General features: G+C 47.7%; 1 pseudogene; it reads right to left on the minus strand.

Annotated features, from left to right (window-relative positions):
• Nucleotides 1–3411: 3411 nt before the first annotated feature.
• On the minus strand, nt 3412–4577 carry LOC149343115 (uncharacterized; annotated as a pseudogene).
• Nucleotides 4578–14637: the final 10060 nt, after the last annotated feature.

Here is a 14637-nt window from a genome sequence, read left to right on the forward strand (position 1 = left end):
TTCTGGGTTAAAAAGAACCAACTTTCTGAAAGCCAAACTGCGGTTTCAGAACCTTTGTCGGCCAGTTTCTTATCGGTGTAGTAGCGGTCTACTTGCTCAGAGTGAGCAGTATACCTGAAGCGTTACTGTGAAACGGGCCGGGCCGGGCCCGGGCTGGGCTTCACTCTGGGAGTCACGGGCCGGGCCGGGCTCGCTAGAGCGATAATTTAGCGGGCCCGGGCCGGGCCCAGGCTTGAAGCCGCGGGCCTGGGCCGGGCTCGGGCTTCAGGTCTCGGGCCCGGGCCGGGCTCGGGCCTCAGATTGAGGCCCGTGCAGTGTTCTACTTGCTTCTCTCTTTTACGGCGTGAGCCTTTATTCCGAGGCCACCTAGAGCAGTCACATGGATGAAGCCCGTCCAAGGTCAATGATCGAAGCAGTCAGAAGGTAAAGAAGAGATAACGAATAGAGGGAATAAGTAGAGAGATAAAATGGAGGGACGCTGTTGCTGACAGAGAGGTTGAAAAAAGAAACAAAAAAAAACGCTGGGTAGGAGAGAAAAAAGGAGGGAGAAATAAGAAAACAAGAAGGGCTGCCTAGGGAGAACGAAGACAAGAACGGAGTGAAAATGAAGGAACGCTGTTGCAGAGAGAGAAATCGGAAGATCAGAGTCTCAAGCTAGTGGGCTATAGCTGCGAAAAATTTCCATGTGCGTATTGCCGCCCGCCGCTTGTTATCTAAGCCACACCATCGGTGCTGCGATCTCTACGCCCCTTCCCCGTCGGTGAGAGGCAGCTGAGCCAGGATTCGCTATGCGGGCAGCCGGAGAAACAAATCAACAAAGCGAAAAGCCAGGTCACGCCGATGGCTCAGCAGCAGCTCAGCCTTCTCAAGAGAAAGATAAAAAATACATAAATGAAAAAGAGAAGTCGCTCGGACCGGCTGGGCTTTGCCAGGTGTAAAGGCAATACAATATCAATGAAAAGCACTTTCGTCGCGCTTGTGCTCGCGATGCTCGCCGTTGGTAAGACCAAGTTGTACGCGTTGGTAAGACCAAGGCGTACGACGAAGACATAGCAGCTGCGAGAGCAGGGGCCGGCAACCGCGCGTAGAGAGCAAACCTTCAACATCCGGAACTACCACAGGAGGGCGGCGCTGTAGCAAAAGCGTAAGATGTGTCAGCACGAAGCAGCAGCCAGCTCACGCCGATCGTTTAACTTGGCCTTGGACGTTGCTTAGCTTAGCCAATTTTTTATTGCGAAACCAATTCTACACGACAGGTCTAACCGGGCCTTTAGAATGTGCCTGGCTTGACCTCGAGCGGGATCCTCACGCAAACGGTCGGAGCAGCCGATTGCGTCTTGACGCGGCAGCTGGTGCAGGATGGGGAGCGCGCTCACCTCGGCGCGCGGAGAAAGCCGCGGCGGCGGCTACGTAGAGACATGTAGAACTTTGGCAGCTGCGTCAGGCTGCCTGCCATCGGGTTCCGGAATGCGCAGGGCGCACTAACGCGTGCAACTGTGTTAAAGCAGTGAGCGGGCGGGTTTCACCTTCTCACATGTCTCCGTGATGTTATCGGCGCGCAGCTTCTTGGCTCGCTGCCAAGGTCTCTGCGGACATTGGAAGCAGCGACGCGAAACTGAACTCGCTCCCTTAGATGCTCGTATAGCATAGAATACCCTTCGACACGAACGTGAATCTTGTGCTGTTCAAATGTCTGGCGGCGTTAACATAATGCTGGTATACATTGCGCCCAACGCGTCCAATGATGGAGCAATACACGCGGTTGACTCTGGTTTACCCCTAATGTAAGACAGCGGATCATATCTACGATTGTCTTAGGGGACTTCAACAAGAATGCCCAGAAAGAACACCAGTTCCTGCACCGAATGAAGGAAGGGCTCAACCTAAACCTGACGTCGTCACCAGATGTGCCTACCGCTCAATGGAGCACATGCATAGGTTTACTCCGATTTTATGGTTTTATGAGGGTTTAACGCCCCAAAGTGACTTCGGCTATGAGGGACGCCGTAGTGAAGGGCCCCTTGAAATTTCTACCACCTGGGGTTCTTTAACGTGCACTACATCGCACAATACACGGGCCTCTATATTTCGCCTACATCGAAATTCGACCGCCGCGGCCGGGATCGAATCCGCGTCTTTCGGGTCAGCAGCCGAACACCATAACCACTGAGCCACCGAGCGGGTTTACTCTTTGAGCAGTCAAGATCGGTTCACATCGTGCCAAGGAAATGTGCACAATTGCTAACTACGGTACAGACCACAAAACTGCGTTAACATTGCGGCTGAAGGAAGTGAAAGCAGTAAAGGTTGACTTTGCTTTACCATGTGTGCTAATTTGTGTATATCCTAGAGCGTAACCAAAGTGAAATTGAGAGCAAAGCCAAAGGCAAACCAACAACTAAAAGATGTCAAACCATGCTTTCGTACAACTCGGTTTGACCTTAACTGAAACCCTGAAAATTTTTTTTCTGTGTGCCTTTATTCGATGAACCCGAGTAACGTAACTGATTACGAGAATAGTAATTTTATAAGAGTTCGATTGTATAGAAGAGCATTTAGGAGTCTCATTTGTCTGACCGCAGTGTTAGTAAAGTGGGCTGTTCGGTAAGTGTTTGGATTGGGGGCACTGCGGCTGTTACTCTTGCAGCCGGTGCGTGTGGCATAAGCGGTGCACCCAATCTCTACAGTGCACTAAACACCACTTGATAGCATAATTTTCTTCGGCGTAAAGTACCTGTATCCACCAGATGCATATGTGGTACCCGGAATCGATGATGGGGAAACCAGGTGACTCGATGATCACGTTGCCTTCGGTGATGTTGCCTCCACACCGGGCACGAGGCCCTGCAAAACGTTTATTATGCGCGTTACTTCAGCAGAATTCACACGTCATAGGCTGCATGAAGTACAGATTACTTCATATACAGCGAAGTCTACTGCCCCCCCCCCCCCCCCCTCCAAAAAAAAAGGACTTCAAATAATATTGTTAAAAAAATTGCCGAAGATTACGTTATTTCCTAATGCGAAATTTGAGCACAGCTCATCAGCTGTTTCAGCTTTTCGATAGATTGAGGCAAAAAATGCGAGCAAGACATGTATGTACACTTGGTTTGGTCTGGTTTATTGGGGTTTAACGTCCCAAAGCAACTCAGGCTATGAAGGACGCCGTAGTGAAGGGCTCCGGAAATTTCGACCACCTGGGGCTCTTTAACGTGCACTGATATCGCACAGTACAAGGGCTTCTAGAATTCCGCCTCCATCGAAATTCGGCCACCGCAGCCGGGATCGAACCCGCTTCTTTCGGGCCAGTAGCCGAGCGCCGTAACCACTGAACCACCGCGGCGGGGTATGTGTACAATTACAGACAGCTTTTTATTTTTCAGACATATCCCTTCTTCAAGAAACACTCCACTAACAGTTCTTGATTGTCGGGAAGGAAGCTCTGTCGTCGGAGAAATAGATCGATATATGCTCGACTTGCTGCACCAATGCCTGGTTCTCAAAGACGAGGTCTATGAGAGTGTTTCACGAGGTTGTCACAGCCGTGGGTGCGTTACGAGCGAGAGGAACGGGACGTTCTCCTGCATAAGTGGTACGAAATTCGTGTTACTTTTTATATCTGCGAGTCGCAGGAAGTGCACGACGTCTTTGGTAAGCGCGGTAGGAGAGAAGTAGACAGCTACTACCAGCAAGCCGTCGGGCAAGTTTGCAGCGCACAGTCCGCCAACTTCATCTGACGTGCCAAACATTTCGATAGATATTGCAGAGACCCGTACGCAAGTAGATAGCCACTCCCGCCGCTCTGTTGTGGCCTCTGCGAGCGCCACAGCAGTACTTGCAATCTATGATTTCGAGAGGCTCTTCAGGATCCATCCAGGTTTCCGCAAGGCAAAGTACAGAGGCATGTCACAGAATGTGATCGTGATGTACGTCCTTGGCATGTGCGGCAAGGGAGCGTACGTTAAGCGCGGCACCCACCAAGTATTGCGGCTGTTCAGTCATGGCTAGGCACTTGGCGGTGATGGTGTCAATTTTGTGGGGTTGCAACCGACGAAATTCATCGCCTAGCTTTCTGTCCGGATTGGATCTTCCGTGGTAGAATGTGAAGTCGTTGCCAACATTGATTAGGTAAAGTCGGTTGATGTCTGTAGCGCGACTCAGTGCCACGTAACCCAACTTTAGTGGATCATTCTTGGCGTAAGAGTACACGATCTCATTGTATGTTCCACCCTGGGATTTATGAATGGTGATGGCACTTGCCTGCACAACGGGAAGTTGGAATCTTCTGACCATAGGTTCGTCTTCTTATCGATAACGCAGGGGACCGCGCGCCTTTCAATCAGTATCCAGTTCGGTTGAGTGTTTCTGTTCACCTTCCGCAAGTGGTGGGATTTTGCGGCCGCCACGGTTCCGATCGCAAGTTTTGAGCCCAGCTCCCCGAACTGCAACTATATGCGTTGTGGTTTCCCATGGGTGTCGTTTTCGATGTATTTCACTGTTCCGGCCGATCCGTTAACAAGACCATCGGAAACATCCAGGTTGAGGATGATCACGTAATGCTTTCCAACGCACTGCATTATATTTGCTGGCAAATTTCCTAGTTGGGCCTTGGGTAGCGTTTCGACCTTGCTCATTGCCTCGGTTTGCTTTTGCATAGACCTACACTCTACGATTGTGTCCTGTGCCGTGCGTGCTACAGCGTTATCCTCGGCTCGTATGGCCTTTGTTGTGCGGTAGCAATCGGACTCCTTGTTGGAGTAGAAAAAGCTTATGCCACCGGAGCAAGAAGCTTCTGCTTCCTGCAGGTGGACGAACCGACTTTCGATCAGTGCGTCTTCCTCGGGGTTTAATTCGACACCATCTCCAATTTTTGGAAAGTAACGTGGATAACCTGAGTCTGTGTTGTCGTGCCACCTTCATGAGTGGAAAGTAGGCAAGATGGTGCCATGCGATTTCTCTGTTAAACACATCGTCTGTTTTGACGCGCTTGAACACCTCAGCTGCATGAACGGGTGGAAGCTGACGCAGGTAGAGCTGTGCACGGGCTCGGGCCTTGCGGAAGTCTATTCACCCGGGCCCGGGCCGGCCTCGGGCCACGGTATATTTGTCTCGGACGGGCCGGCCGGGCTTCGCGATCGCGATTGCTCCTGCGTGGCTAATCTAATCCTGCGAAACTAATCTCCACATGAGTGGTCTCACGAGCCCAAATGACACTACACAAAGGAACGTGAGGTGTGTCGAATCGAAGGCACTCGCAAAAGTACCCTCCGCCACGCGTTGACGGGGGCCGTGTGGGAGGGGTGGGGGGAGGGGTCATTATCACATGTACGGGACAACAGGATTCTCGCTCGTGTGGCAACAACGACGCGGGTTCCAATAAAATCAGATGTTAGTTGGCGCTCTGTGGTGTTATTCTACGTTTTGTCCTTGTCTGCCGCGCCGAAGCATTTCTTGAAACAACGACGTGTTGTGACCATTATATTCTTGCTCGCCATGGTTACCTGCGTAGGCGCATAGTTTAGTTGCCGTCACGTGAATGCGCAGAGGTCGCGCGACTCGATTCGTCACGGAGGACAGCGAAATCTGGCATCAAACATGTCGCTGGCGACTCATTGGGGGCGCCCCCTCCGTGACGATTCGAGTGCCTCCGCGAGTGACCAGAGTGAATTAGCCTTTAGTCAAAAGTTAGAGCTCTGCGGGTTTCCGGGTAGTAAGGTTCATGTAGTATTCATGCAAGTCATGCTTATTGAAGGGGGCAGAACTAGGAATTTTACCTCCAGGCTTGGAACTCTAGGAATGTATCACGAGCCACACGGTGTGACTCAGAACCAAACCTCCTGGGCTCTAAACTTTGGCAAAACGTCCGATCTTTCCCTTCGCTTGATACCAACAACGGCGAGTCAAAGAAGTTAATCCTTTCCCCGGACGCTGCTACAAAAAACAAGGACCTCTCTTGCGCTGGCAGTGACGTTCCGTTTGACAACCTCCCGTCAACAGCCAGTGCTGCCAGTCTTCAAGCAATACCGCAGTTCATTAGAAAATCTTCCCTTGCCGCCACGGCTTTTCTAAATTGTATGCGTTGCAAGGGCGACCCCGTGTGCGCCGTACTCAGCCTCACCTTCGCTTCACAGTATACCCTTCATACTGCAAGGCTCCCACAACTAGTGGCTTCCAGCATTGGTACCTGCTAGAAACGAAAATGCGTTTCGAGCCCCACCTAGCATTTGTTTGCTTTTTTGTTAGCATTTGTACTTTCTGCCCTCCTAGTACATTCCTTACTTGATGGTGGTAACACAAAGCACTTCCTGCTGTGCCTGCAAAGCCCCAGCGCACCGTGGCTAAGTTCACACTTTCCTTCTGCGAAAGTGCATTTTAAAAGCAAAAAAGCATTTTAAAAACATTGAAATAAAATGATTTTCCTTAAATTATCTCTTTCTGTTTCATCGTCACTTCAATTTCAGTTTTGCAGGTAGGGCTGGGCCCGGGCCGGGCCTTAACTCGGGCCGGGCCCGGGCGGGCTTAGGTTTCTTCAGTGTCGGGCCGGGCCGGGCCCCCGTCAGTAGTGTAGGGCTCGGGCCGGGCGCGGGCTGAAATTTGCGGCCCGTGCACAGCTCTAGACGCAGGTCCCCGCAGAAAATGACATCGAACCCTACGAAGGACTGCAGATATTTGCAGGTGATTGAGCGGAGCCGCGAGTCGATTCTGTGAAGTATATCAGCAGACATCATGCTAACTTCGTCAATAATCACGCATCTGACATTCCTGAAAGCATAGCGGAAGGTGTTCAACTCGTTGTCTCTGAGTTCGCCGTCTGTATTGAGGCTAAGTTTGAACGCTGCGTGCACATTTACTCCGCCTATAGTGCCACCGCCGCCTTTCCTGTTGTAGCGCAGGCCACATATGCGTTTAGATTGTATGAGCCAGAAGGGTTACAGCACCTGTAGACGTCCATGCTGAGGCGCAGTACAAATGTTTTGCCGCATCAGGCCATTCCCGTGAAGAATATTTGCAGTGGTGGGGAGTGCGGAGTTGTTAGTCGGTGTAGGACCTCTCGGACGATCTCGTACTGCTCTTCATTTGTCTTTCGCATGGTGTCCAGGTACTGATCTGTGGTCATGACATCTTGGGCCATGCACACGGCGGGGCATTGCTTAAACGGGGCATTGGACTCGACTGCACCAATGTTTATGAGATTAGAGTCGTCGTTGTCCATGGCTGGCGGGTGCACTCTCACATCACAAATCTCAGAAGGCGTCCCCAGTTCCTCGTTATTGGGTCGTACCAGGAAAATACAAACTTCACGGAGTTCTTTAATATTTACATCACTCTGGTAGCGTGCTTTGTGCACGGACCATGCACTACACCCTTCTGTACAATTCTTGCATAACCAGATCTAGCCTCTCTTACAACTTACTTACATGAAGTCTGGGACACTAGGGTTCTTCCATCTTCCAGGAAACAGACCACAGTCATTGTAATGCCCATACTCACACGCCAGCTCTTTTTAGTGCCTCTGCTGCATTTTTCGCCTTCTTTGTTCATTGCCTCGTTCATCGCCTATCCGACGGCGCGGTTGAGGTGCTCACCGAGTGTGAGACAGTTACTGTTCCTTATCTTACTTCATAATCAACTTTGGTAACAAGAAGGCTTCAGTTGCATGTTTTTTCTTGGCTGCCCACCATTTAACGAGACTAAAGGGTGAGTGTGACTAGCTGAGACGCACTATTCAGTATTCTTACGTGCTCTGAGGAGGTCCATTGTGTCTCTCATGGAGAAGTCCGGCCGCTGCATATAAGATTCTATACCCTGGATATGGGCCCATATGCAGTAACTACTAACGGGTTCAGCGCGGCTTTAACACATACTACTTTGTACGCAAGCCGAAACTTGGCCCAACGTCATTTCAGCCAGATCTCTGCGACAGACATTCAATGTCATGATCGTACAGACAACAGCACCGTTGCAGTAGCTAACCTATTTGGAAATACTTGCGGCGAGAATTAAAGGCCGTTAAATTACATGTCGTGGACATCATGTTTACCGAGCGCGCATGTGTACTGAGCTACACAGTAGGGCATGCGCGCATTATTCCTTGTGTGTGCATGAGCAGAAGGTCATGCACGTGGCAGTACGTGCGTTGTCCCACAAGTCGACGTCGTAGTAGACGTTCCTGCGCGGCCACAGTTTCCAGGTGAAGGGTGTGACGATGTTGCTCGTAGGCGGCACCGTCCCATTTGTTGGATTCGTTGCAACCTGCGCCGCTCTGCTGCCATTTGTGATGCGCACGGTCATGTCGACCTTGCCCGTTCTAAGTGGGCGCGTGGGCTGATAAAATTCCCATTCTATTCTATTCCTTTTATCTGTCCCGCCATAGTTTTTGCCGTATCTCCCTCGATGAGTGTCAGGTCCTGCACCGAGATGTTCGCGCGGCTATTCTCTAGAGCTTCTACCGTGTCAAGCGGACAGCTACCGTGTCAAGAAACGCAGTGAAACCTATTGCCAACCTCCGCGAGATGACGTGCATGTTGAAAGGGCTGAGCTTCTCAGGTTTACTTGGTTTGTACACTTCTTCACCTTACTTTCTTATTTCTGCGGTAGAAAAATGGGAACATTGTGCTAATTGTCCGCAGTGCAAGGCAACTTTACGTCTGTTCATAGCAAAATACTGCTCTCTTCATTATATCCTCTTGAGACTTAGCTGTCCATTCCTCTTAAGGCTTGAATCGCTGCGTACTAGATGTCTTTCATATCGGCAGCCTTACGTAGATATAGTTCACCGCAGTTGGTTACCATAGAGTTGCTGGTAGCGCGTAAAGTTAGCTGTCCTCTCGCATCAAGACAGCTTTCTCTGTCGTTCTGTAACTTGACCGATTCTCCCTATAACCGCAACCATACTGCACTTTATAGCGCGGGCCTGACGCCATCGGACTCAGCTGTTTCTGCAAAAAAAAAAAAAATACCTACAAGGTTTACCTGTCGCGTCCGACGAATAGGTGTCGAAGGCAGTGCGCCATTGTTGTTATTGTCAAACTGTAATGCATCGGTAGCGCAAGTGCGTGTAACTGCATTGTAGTGGTTATATCAAAAAGTCATGTACTGTTGGGCTCAAGTACATCGTTGACTTTAATTTGGATGCCACGTCTTTCAACGTCATCACTTAAAGAGTTAAAACTCATTAGGCAAAACTTACTGAACATTCCTCTTAAATACAGCACGAACATACGTACTACATGCCGTGCTGTCGCGTCCCGATGAAATTCTGATCAACTGGCGCGTTAAAGGTCATCTTGTATTAGGCATTAGGCCTTACCTGAGTCATCCGGCAACTGGGAGGCAGACATAGCTGCCAAGTGTAGGACAATCACCACCGCAATCATGGTCGCTCTGGGTGCTCGAAGGGTACGCGTGCACTGCTTACTCGAGCTATGAATAAGTTCTACACATGGAGCCGTTCTCTCAGCGTCTGGCTTAGTCCTACCTACGAAATCTCTTATACAACGCAGGTCCATGTCGAATACACGCGACGGAAACGTTCCGCCGCCATGTGTTACGTTTGTTTTTGCGCCGAACTCAAAGAGGATATGGGTCTAGGGACATCTGGCATCCGGCCCATGTGTGTTGTATGTATACGGTCAAGAACCTGTCGAAAAGCGCGCTCTTTCAACATTTACATTGTTATTTCATTTTATTTTATTTATTTTATTCAATACTGCCAGCCTCCATTGGGTGGCCAAGGCAGGAGTGGTACAAGGGTACATCGTACATCGCGACAAAACAAAGCAAGTAAAAATGCGAATAAAGAAGCAAAAGCTAACACACAGGGTTTTATAGAAAGACAAAGAGCAAGGTTAAATGCACTCGGTTACCCAAACATACAAAAGAAAGCAAACAAAAGAGCATGAATGAATACACTGCGCTTAAAATGACGATATGACAGCAGATAAAAAAGACTTCTGATCTGTCAAACGGACCACGTCACACGGAAGCCCGTTCCATTCCAATATCGCTCTTGGAAAAAAAGAAAACTGATACGCTTTCGTTCGGCACCGCGGCACCATGATTGTCAAATTGTGTTTATTGCGCGTTGGTCGTGAAGTGTTGTATGCCATGTAGGTCTCAAAATGAATGTTTGTTAAGTTATTAACAATCCCATGCAACATTTTTAGACGGTGCAACTTGCGACGAGATTGAAGTGTCTGCAGTTCAGATTGCCTCAATAGATTAGTAACCGAAACGTGCCTTCCATATGCGTTGTAGATAAATCTAAGCGCCTTCCATTGAACGCCTTCAATGCGCTGTACATCTACTTGGGTGTGCGGATCCCAAACCACATCTGCGTATTCCAGTAATGGCCGTACGAGTGCAGTGTAAGCTGCTAATTTAGTTTTAGATGTGCAGTGCCTTAGACGATTTCTTAACAGCCAAAGCCTGTTGGACGCCTTTGAGACTATATGCCCGATGTGCGAACTCCAACTCAAGTTACTATTGAATACAACCCCCAAGTATTTGTATTCGTTTACGGGGGAGACAGCTGCACCGTTAATTGTGTATGTGTAATTAAGAGCGCACTTTTTACGCGTAAATGTCATTTTTGAGCACTTAGACGTGTTTAGTGACATTTGCCAGACTAGGCACCACCTTGAGACCTCTGAAAGGTAGTCATTCAGCACGTGGTGATCCTCCGCATTTTGAATAGGCAGATATACAACGCAGTCGTCAGCGAAAAAACGGCACCGTACAGGGGAGTCGAAGTTTAAGTCGTTTAAGTAAATAAGGAACGATAGTGGACCGAGAACGGAGCCCTGGGGTACTCCTGAGAGAACTGGAGCTGGCATAGAATTGGAACCTGAGATCTGGACGTACTGATGCCGTTCAGAGAGGTAGGAATCGAGCCATTGAACAAGACGCTGATTTTGTAATAGATGTTTGAGTTTTATTATTAGATTACGGTGCGAAACGCGATCAAAGGCCTTCGCAAAGTCGAGAAATATTGCATCTACTTGCCCACCCTGATCAATGCATGCCAAAAGTTCATTGGTTGTGTGAATTAGTTGTGTTACGGTGGACAGGCCACACCGAAACCCACGCTGGTTTCTAGAAAAGAAGTTACTGCTTTCTAGAAAAGAAATCAAGTGCTTGAAAATGAAATGCTCCATAACCTTACCCGAGGTACACAGGAGTGAAACTGGCCTGTAATTGTTTACACACAACGTTTGTCACCCGATTTGTGGATAGGGATGACCTTTGCAGTCTTCCAGTCAGCCGGAACTTCTGAATTTAAAAGACTTTCATTGTAAATGATGACAAGATATTTCGCGCACCATTCTGCGTAGCGGGAGAGAAACGCATTTGGAATGCCATCGGGCCCAGGAGACTTCTTTTTGTCTAAATTGAGTAGAGCTGCAAAAACTCCTTCGACAGATATTTGTAGGTCTGGTAAGATAAGGCACGTGGATCGAAATTCAGGCTCCTGCCTACTGTCAGTAGAAAACACTGAAGAAAAGTAATTACTGAAAGCTGATGCAATGTCGTAAGGATCCTTACTTTCTCTGTTATTCAAATGAATTTTACTAACTGTATCCTTCTTCTTTGTTAAGTGTATCCAAAATTTGTGTGGGTCTGCGGTGAGAAAGTTATGCATTTTAACGTTAAAAAAAGTGTACTTAGACTGTTTAATTTTCATGCGCAACTCTGTGCGAAGTGACCGTAGGGAAACGTGCCCTGTTTTAAAGCGCTTGGATCCTAGACGCTTGATACGACGCTTGAGCTGGAGCAGATCGCGAGTAATCCATGGACTACTGCGATTCATTTTTCTAAGTTTAGTCGGCACGTATCTTGTGATACATTTGTGTACAATAGACTTGAAGTGCACCCATAGGTCATTAACTTTCATGAGACCAGCCGCGTGTTTCTCAACGAATTCATCGTAGTCTTCGTAGTCTTCGTAGTCGCTTTACCTTTTGACGATTGCCCTGTAGCGTAGAGCACAAGAAATGCCTGATGCTTCTATCCGCGCTTTAGAAATTGTGCGCAGAAGGTGGGTAGAGTAAAGCGAAATTAACTCCATTATAGCCACACTCGATACCCCGATTGTAGCATCACAATATGACCCAGAAAAGTTGCTCAAAGCCACATTTTGCATTGATGCTTAAAAGTTGACCAGATAAGAAAAAAATATATTTTCCTGCATTTTTCATCGAACGCCCCAGCTTGCTCTTGTAGGAAAAACGCAATTGTGGATTTCCCATGCTTCCTTAGGTTCCCACGGGAATGAAATGTTTTAAGCAAGCTGTAAGTTTGGCGATGTTTAGTTTCTTTGATGCCAGAGACTGGCATTTTAAACTTGTGTTTGACGCGTGACAGTTTAGCCACTTATGCGGTATACAAGCCGAAACAACACACCCCAATATTTTAGCCTGCATTATCCGTCCAGGGAGAGTGCTATTTGTCGTTTTCGTTCCCTAGTTTGATCAAACGAGTTTCTGATATTCGCTGCCCTAAAAATATTGTAGCTTTAGTGCTGTGCTGGAGATGATTACCTGCAGTCTATCTTCAGGGAAAAAATAGGTTATAAGGAATGCGTTGCACCTCCCATGCTAGAAAACGGGAAAAAAAACTAACTCCGTGGCCTGAAGAAGTTACCATTTAAATCGCAGGAGAGGAATTCGTGCTATTTGAACCTCAATGATTTGAACCTGTTATGAGCATTTTAATTGTTATTATACTCACGGCCGACTTCCTGTGGCTCTACTGCCAAGGCTAGGCAGGAGAAGAGAGAAGACGGGCCTCTGTCTCCTGCAGGCCTGAGGACCGAAGCGCTAGTGTCATAATGCGGTAGTATATATACCGGGTGTTTTTTTTTTAGAAGGTCCAAAATTTTTAAAGAGAGGTAAATTCCTTTAGATTTATTTTAACCCTGGGGCTATACTGAGGGCTACGGCGGACACGAGGTAAGAGGCAAACTACTTTAATTAGTTTGCTGATTAACTGAATACGTTAATTAACTTTTCTAATTTTTATTTTAGGGGATATGTTGTATTAGCAGAATTGGAGATCGTCTTCCGAACAGTCCAGCCAAGAAAAAAGATTTTCATGAAAAAATTTTTTGCTTGTGTAAAGAAGCGAGAAAAAGTCACCCTGGTAGGCAGCTTCACACTGTAACACAGCGTCTGTGAGCGTCTGTGACGTAGCTCGCTCCGCCCTGTACTTTGTGTCAATGCGTTTTTGTTCCAGCGCGGCATTCCGTGAGGCTGCGGAGCGAAGCGAGATAAGCAGCGATAGCGCAGGCCGCCAGTCCGGGACGCGTGACGCAAAGCGCAGGGCGGAGTGAACTACGTCAGAGGCGCTCCCGCCGCTGCGTTACGGTGTGAAGATGCCTACCAGGGTGAATTTTTCGCGCCTCGTAGCGTGCGTGAAAAATTTTGAATGAAAGTTGTTTTTTCTCGGTTGGACTGTTTAGAGGACGATCTCCAATTCTGCGAATACAACATATCCCCTGAAACAAAAATTAGAAAAGTTAATTAACATATTTAGTTAATCAGCGAAACAATTAAAGAAGTTTTCCTCTTGCCTGGTGCCCGCCGTAGCCTGCAGTATAGCCCCAGTGCTAAAATAAATCTAAAGCAATTTACCTTTTTTTTTTAAATTTCGGACCTTCTAAAAAAAAAACACCCGGTATAGTCCTCAAGATGACGGGGATGAGGCCAACAAGCTCACACAAAAAAAAAAATATACTCGTATCTCGCATTAGCGAATGACCGAACCCGCCAGTCACCTCTCGCAGTTATAGGATTAGGGGGCTGGACAGAAAGGGGCGGTCAACGCACGGCGAGTGAGGGAAAAATAATGGTTTGTAAATTAACTGGCCAAAATATTGCGGTCCCTCTCCTCGTTTATTGGCCGAGCTACTTGGCGCAGAGACATAGTACGGTGATAAAAAGCACTCATCCCTAATAAAAAGGGTCTATAGACGGTCTGTCGACTTCTTATAGACTCTGTTGCCTTCCCATAGATATCTCTTTTTGCGATTCATAGTCTACAGACTGCGTACAGGCAAAAGTCTATTACGTAAAAGTGTATGACCATAATCTATGGATTGTCTATAGACTGTCTATAGCATTTGTATTGTCTATAGACTGCTTTCTAGGATTTGTCTTTAGAGAGCATATAGACTTATAGACAGAGCTCTATGGACGGTCTGTAGACTGCCTAAAAAATTTTGTAAGGGATCATCTTCTTTCCTGCCTATAGGCTTGCCTGCAGAGCCACAGAAAGTTGACCGTGCATATAGATTGTTTTCATAATTCTTAAGATGGCCTCACCTCAATGTCACACGCCTGCATTATTGCAGAACAGGCATTTTTTTTTAAAACAATATACTCGTAGCTCTATCCTTAAAAAGTAAACAATGTATTGTCAGCCAATTCGCAAGACAACACGACACACCTTTGTCAAGGAGTAGCCTGCGTGTTCAGCACTTCATTACCTTTTTTTGCTGATGGCCAGTGACTTCATTTTTAGGGAAAAGGTTAACATGGCGAACACAATCTAACAAATTATGATAGGGCCCTTAAGATCTAATTTGTAAGCTTTTCATTTAGTAACAGCATCACCAACATCAAGGTTTCTACAGTTAAG

The sequence above is a fragment of the Amblyomma mixtum genome, chromosome 5, assembly GCF_055824585.1.
Source record: "Amblyomma mixtum isolate Tamu chromosome 5, ASM5582458v1, whole genome shotgun sequence".
Classification (NCBI taxonomy): domain Eukaryota; kingdom Metazoa; phylum Arthropoda; class Arachnida; order Ixodida; family Ixodidae; genus Amblyomma; species Amblyomma mixtum.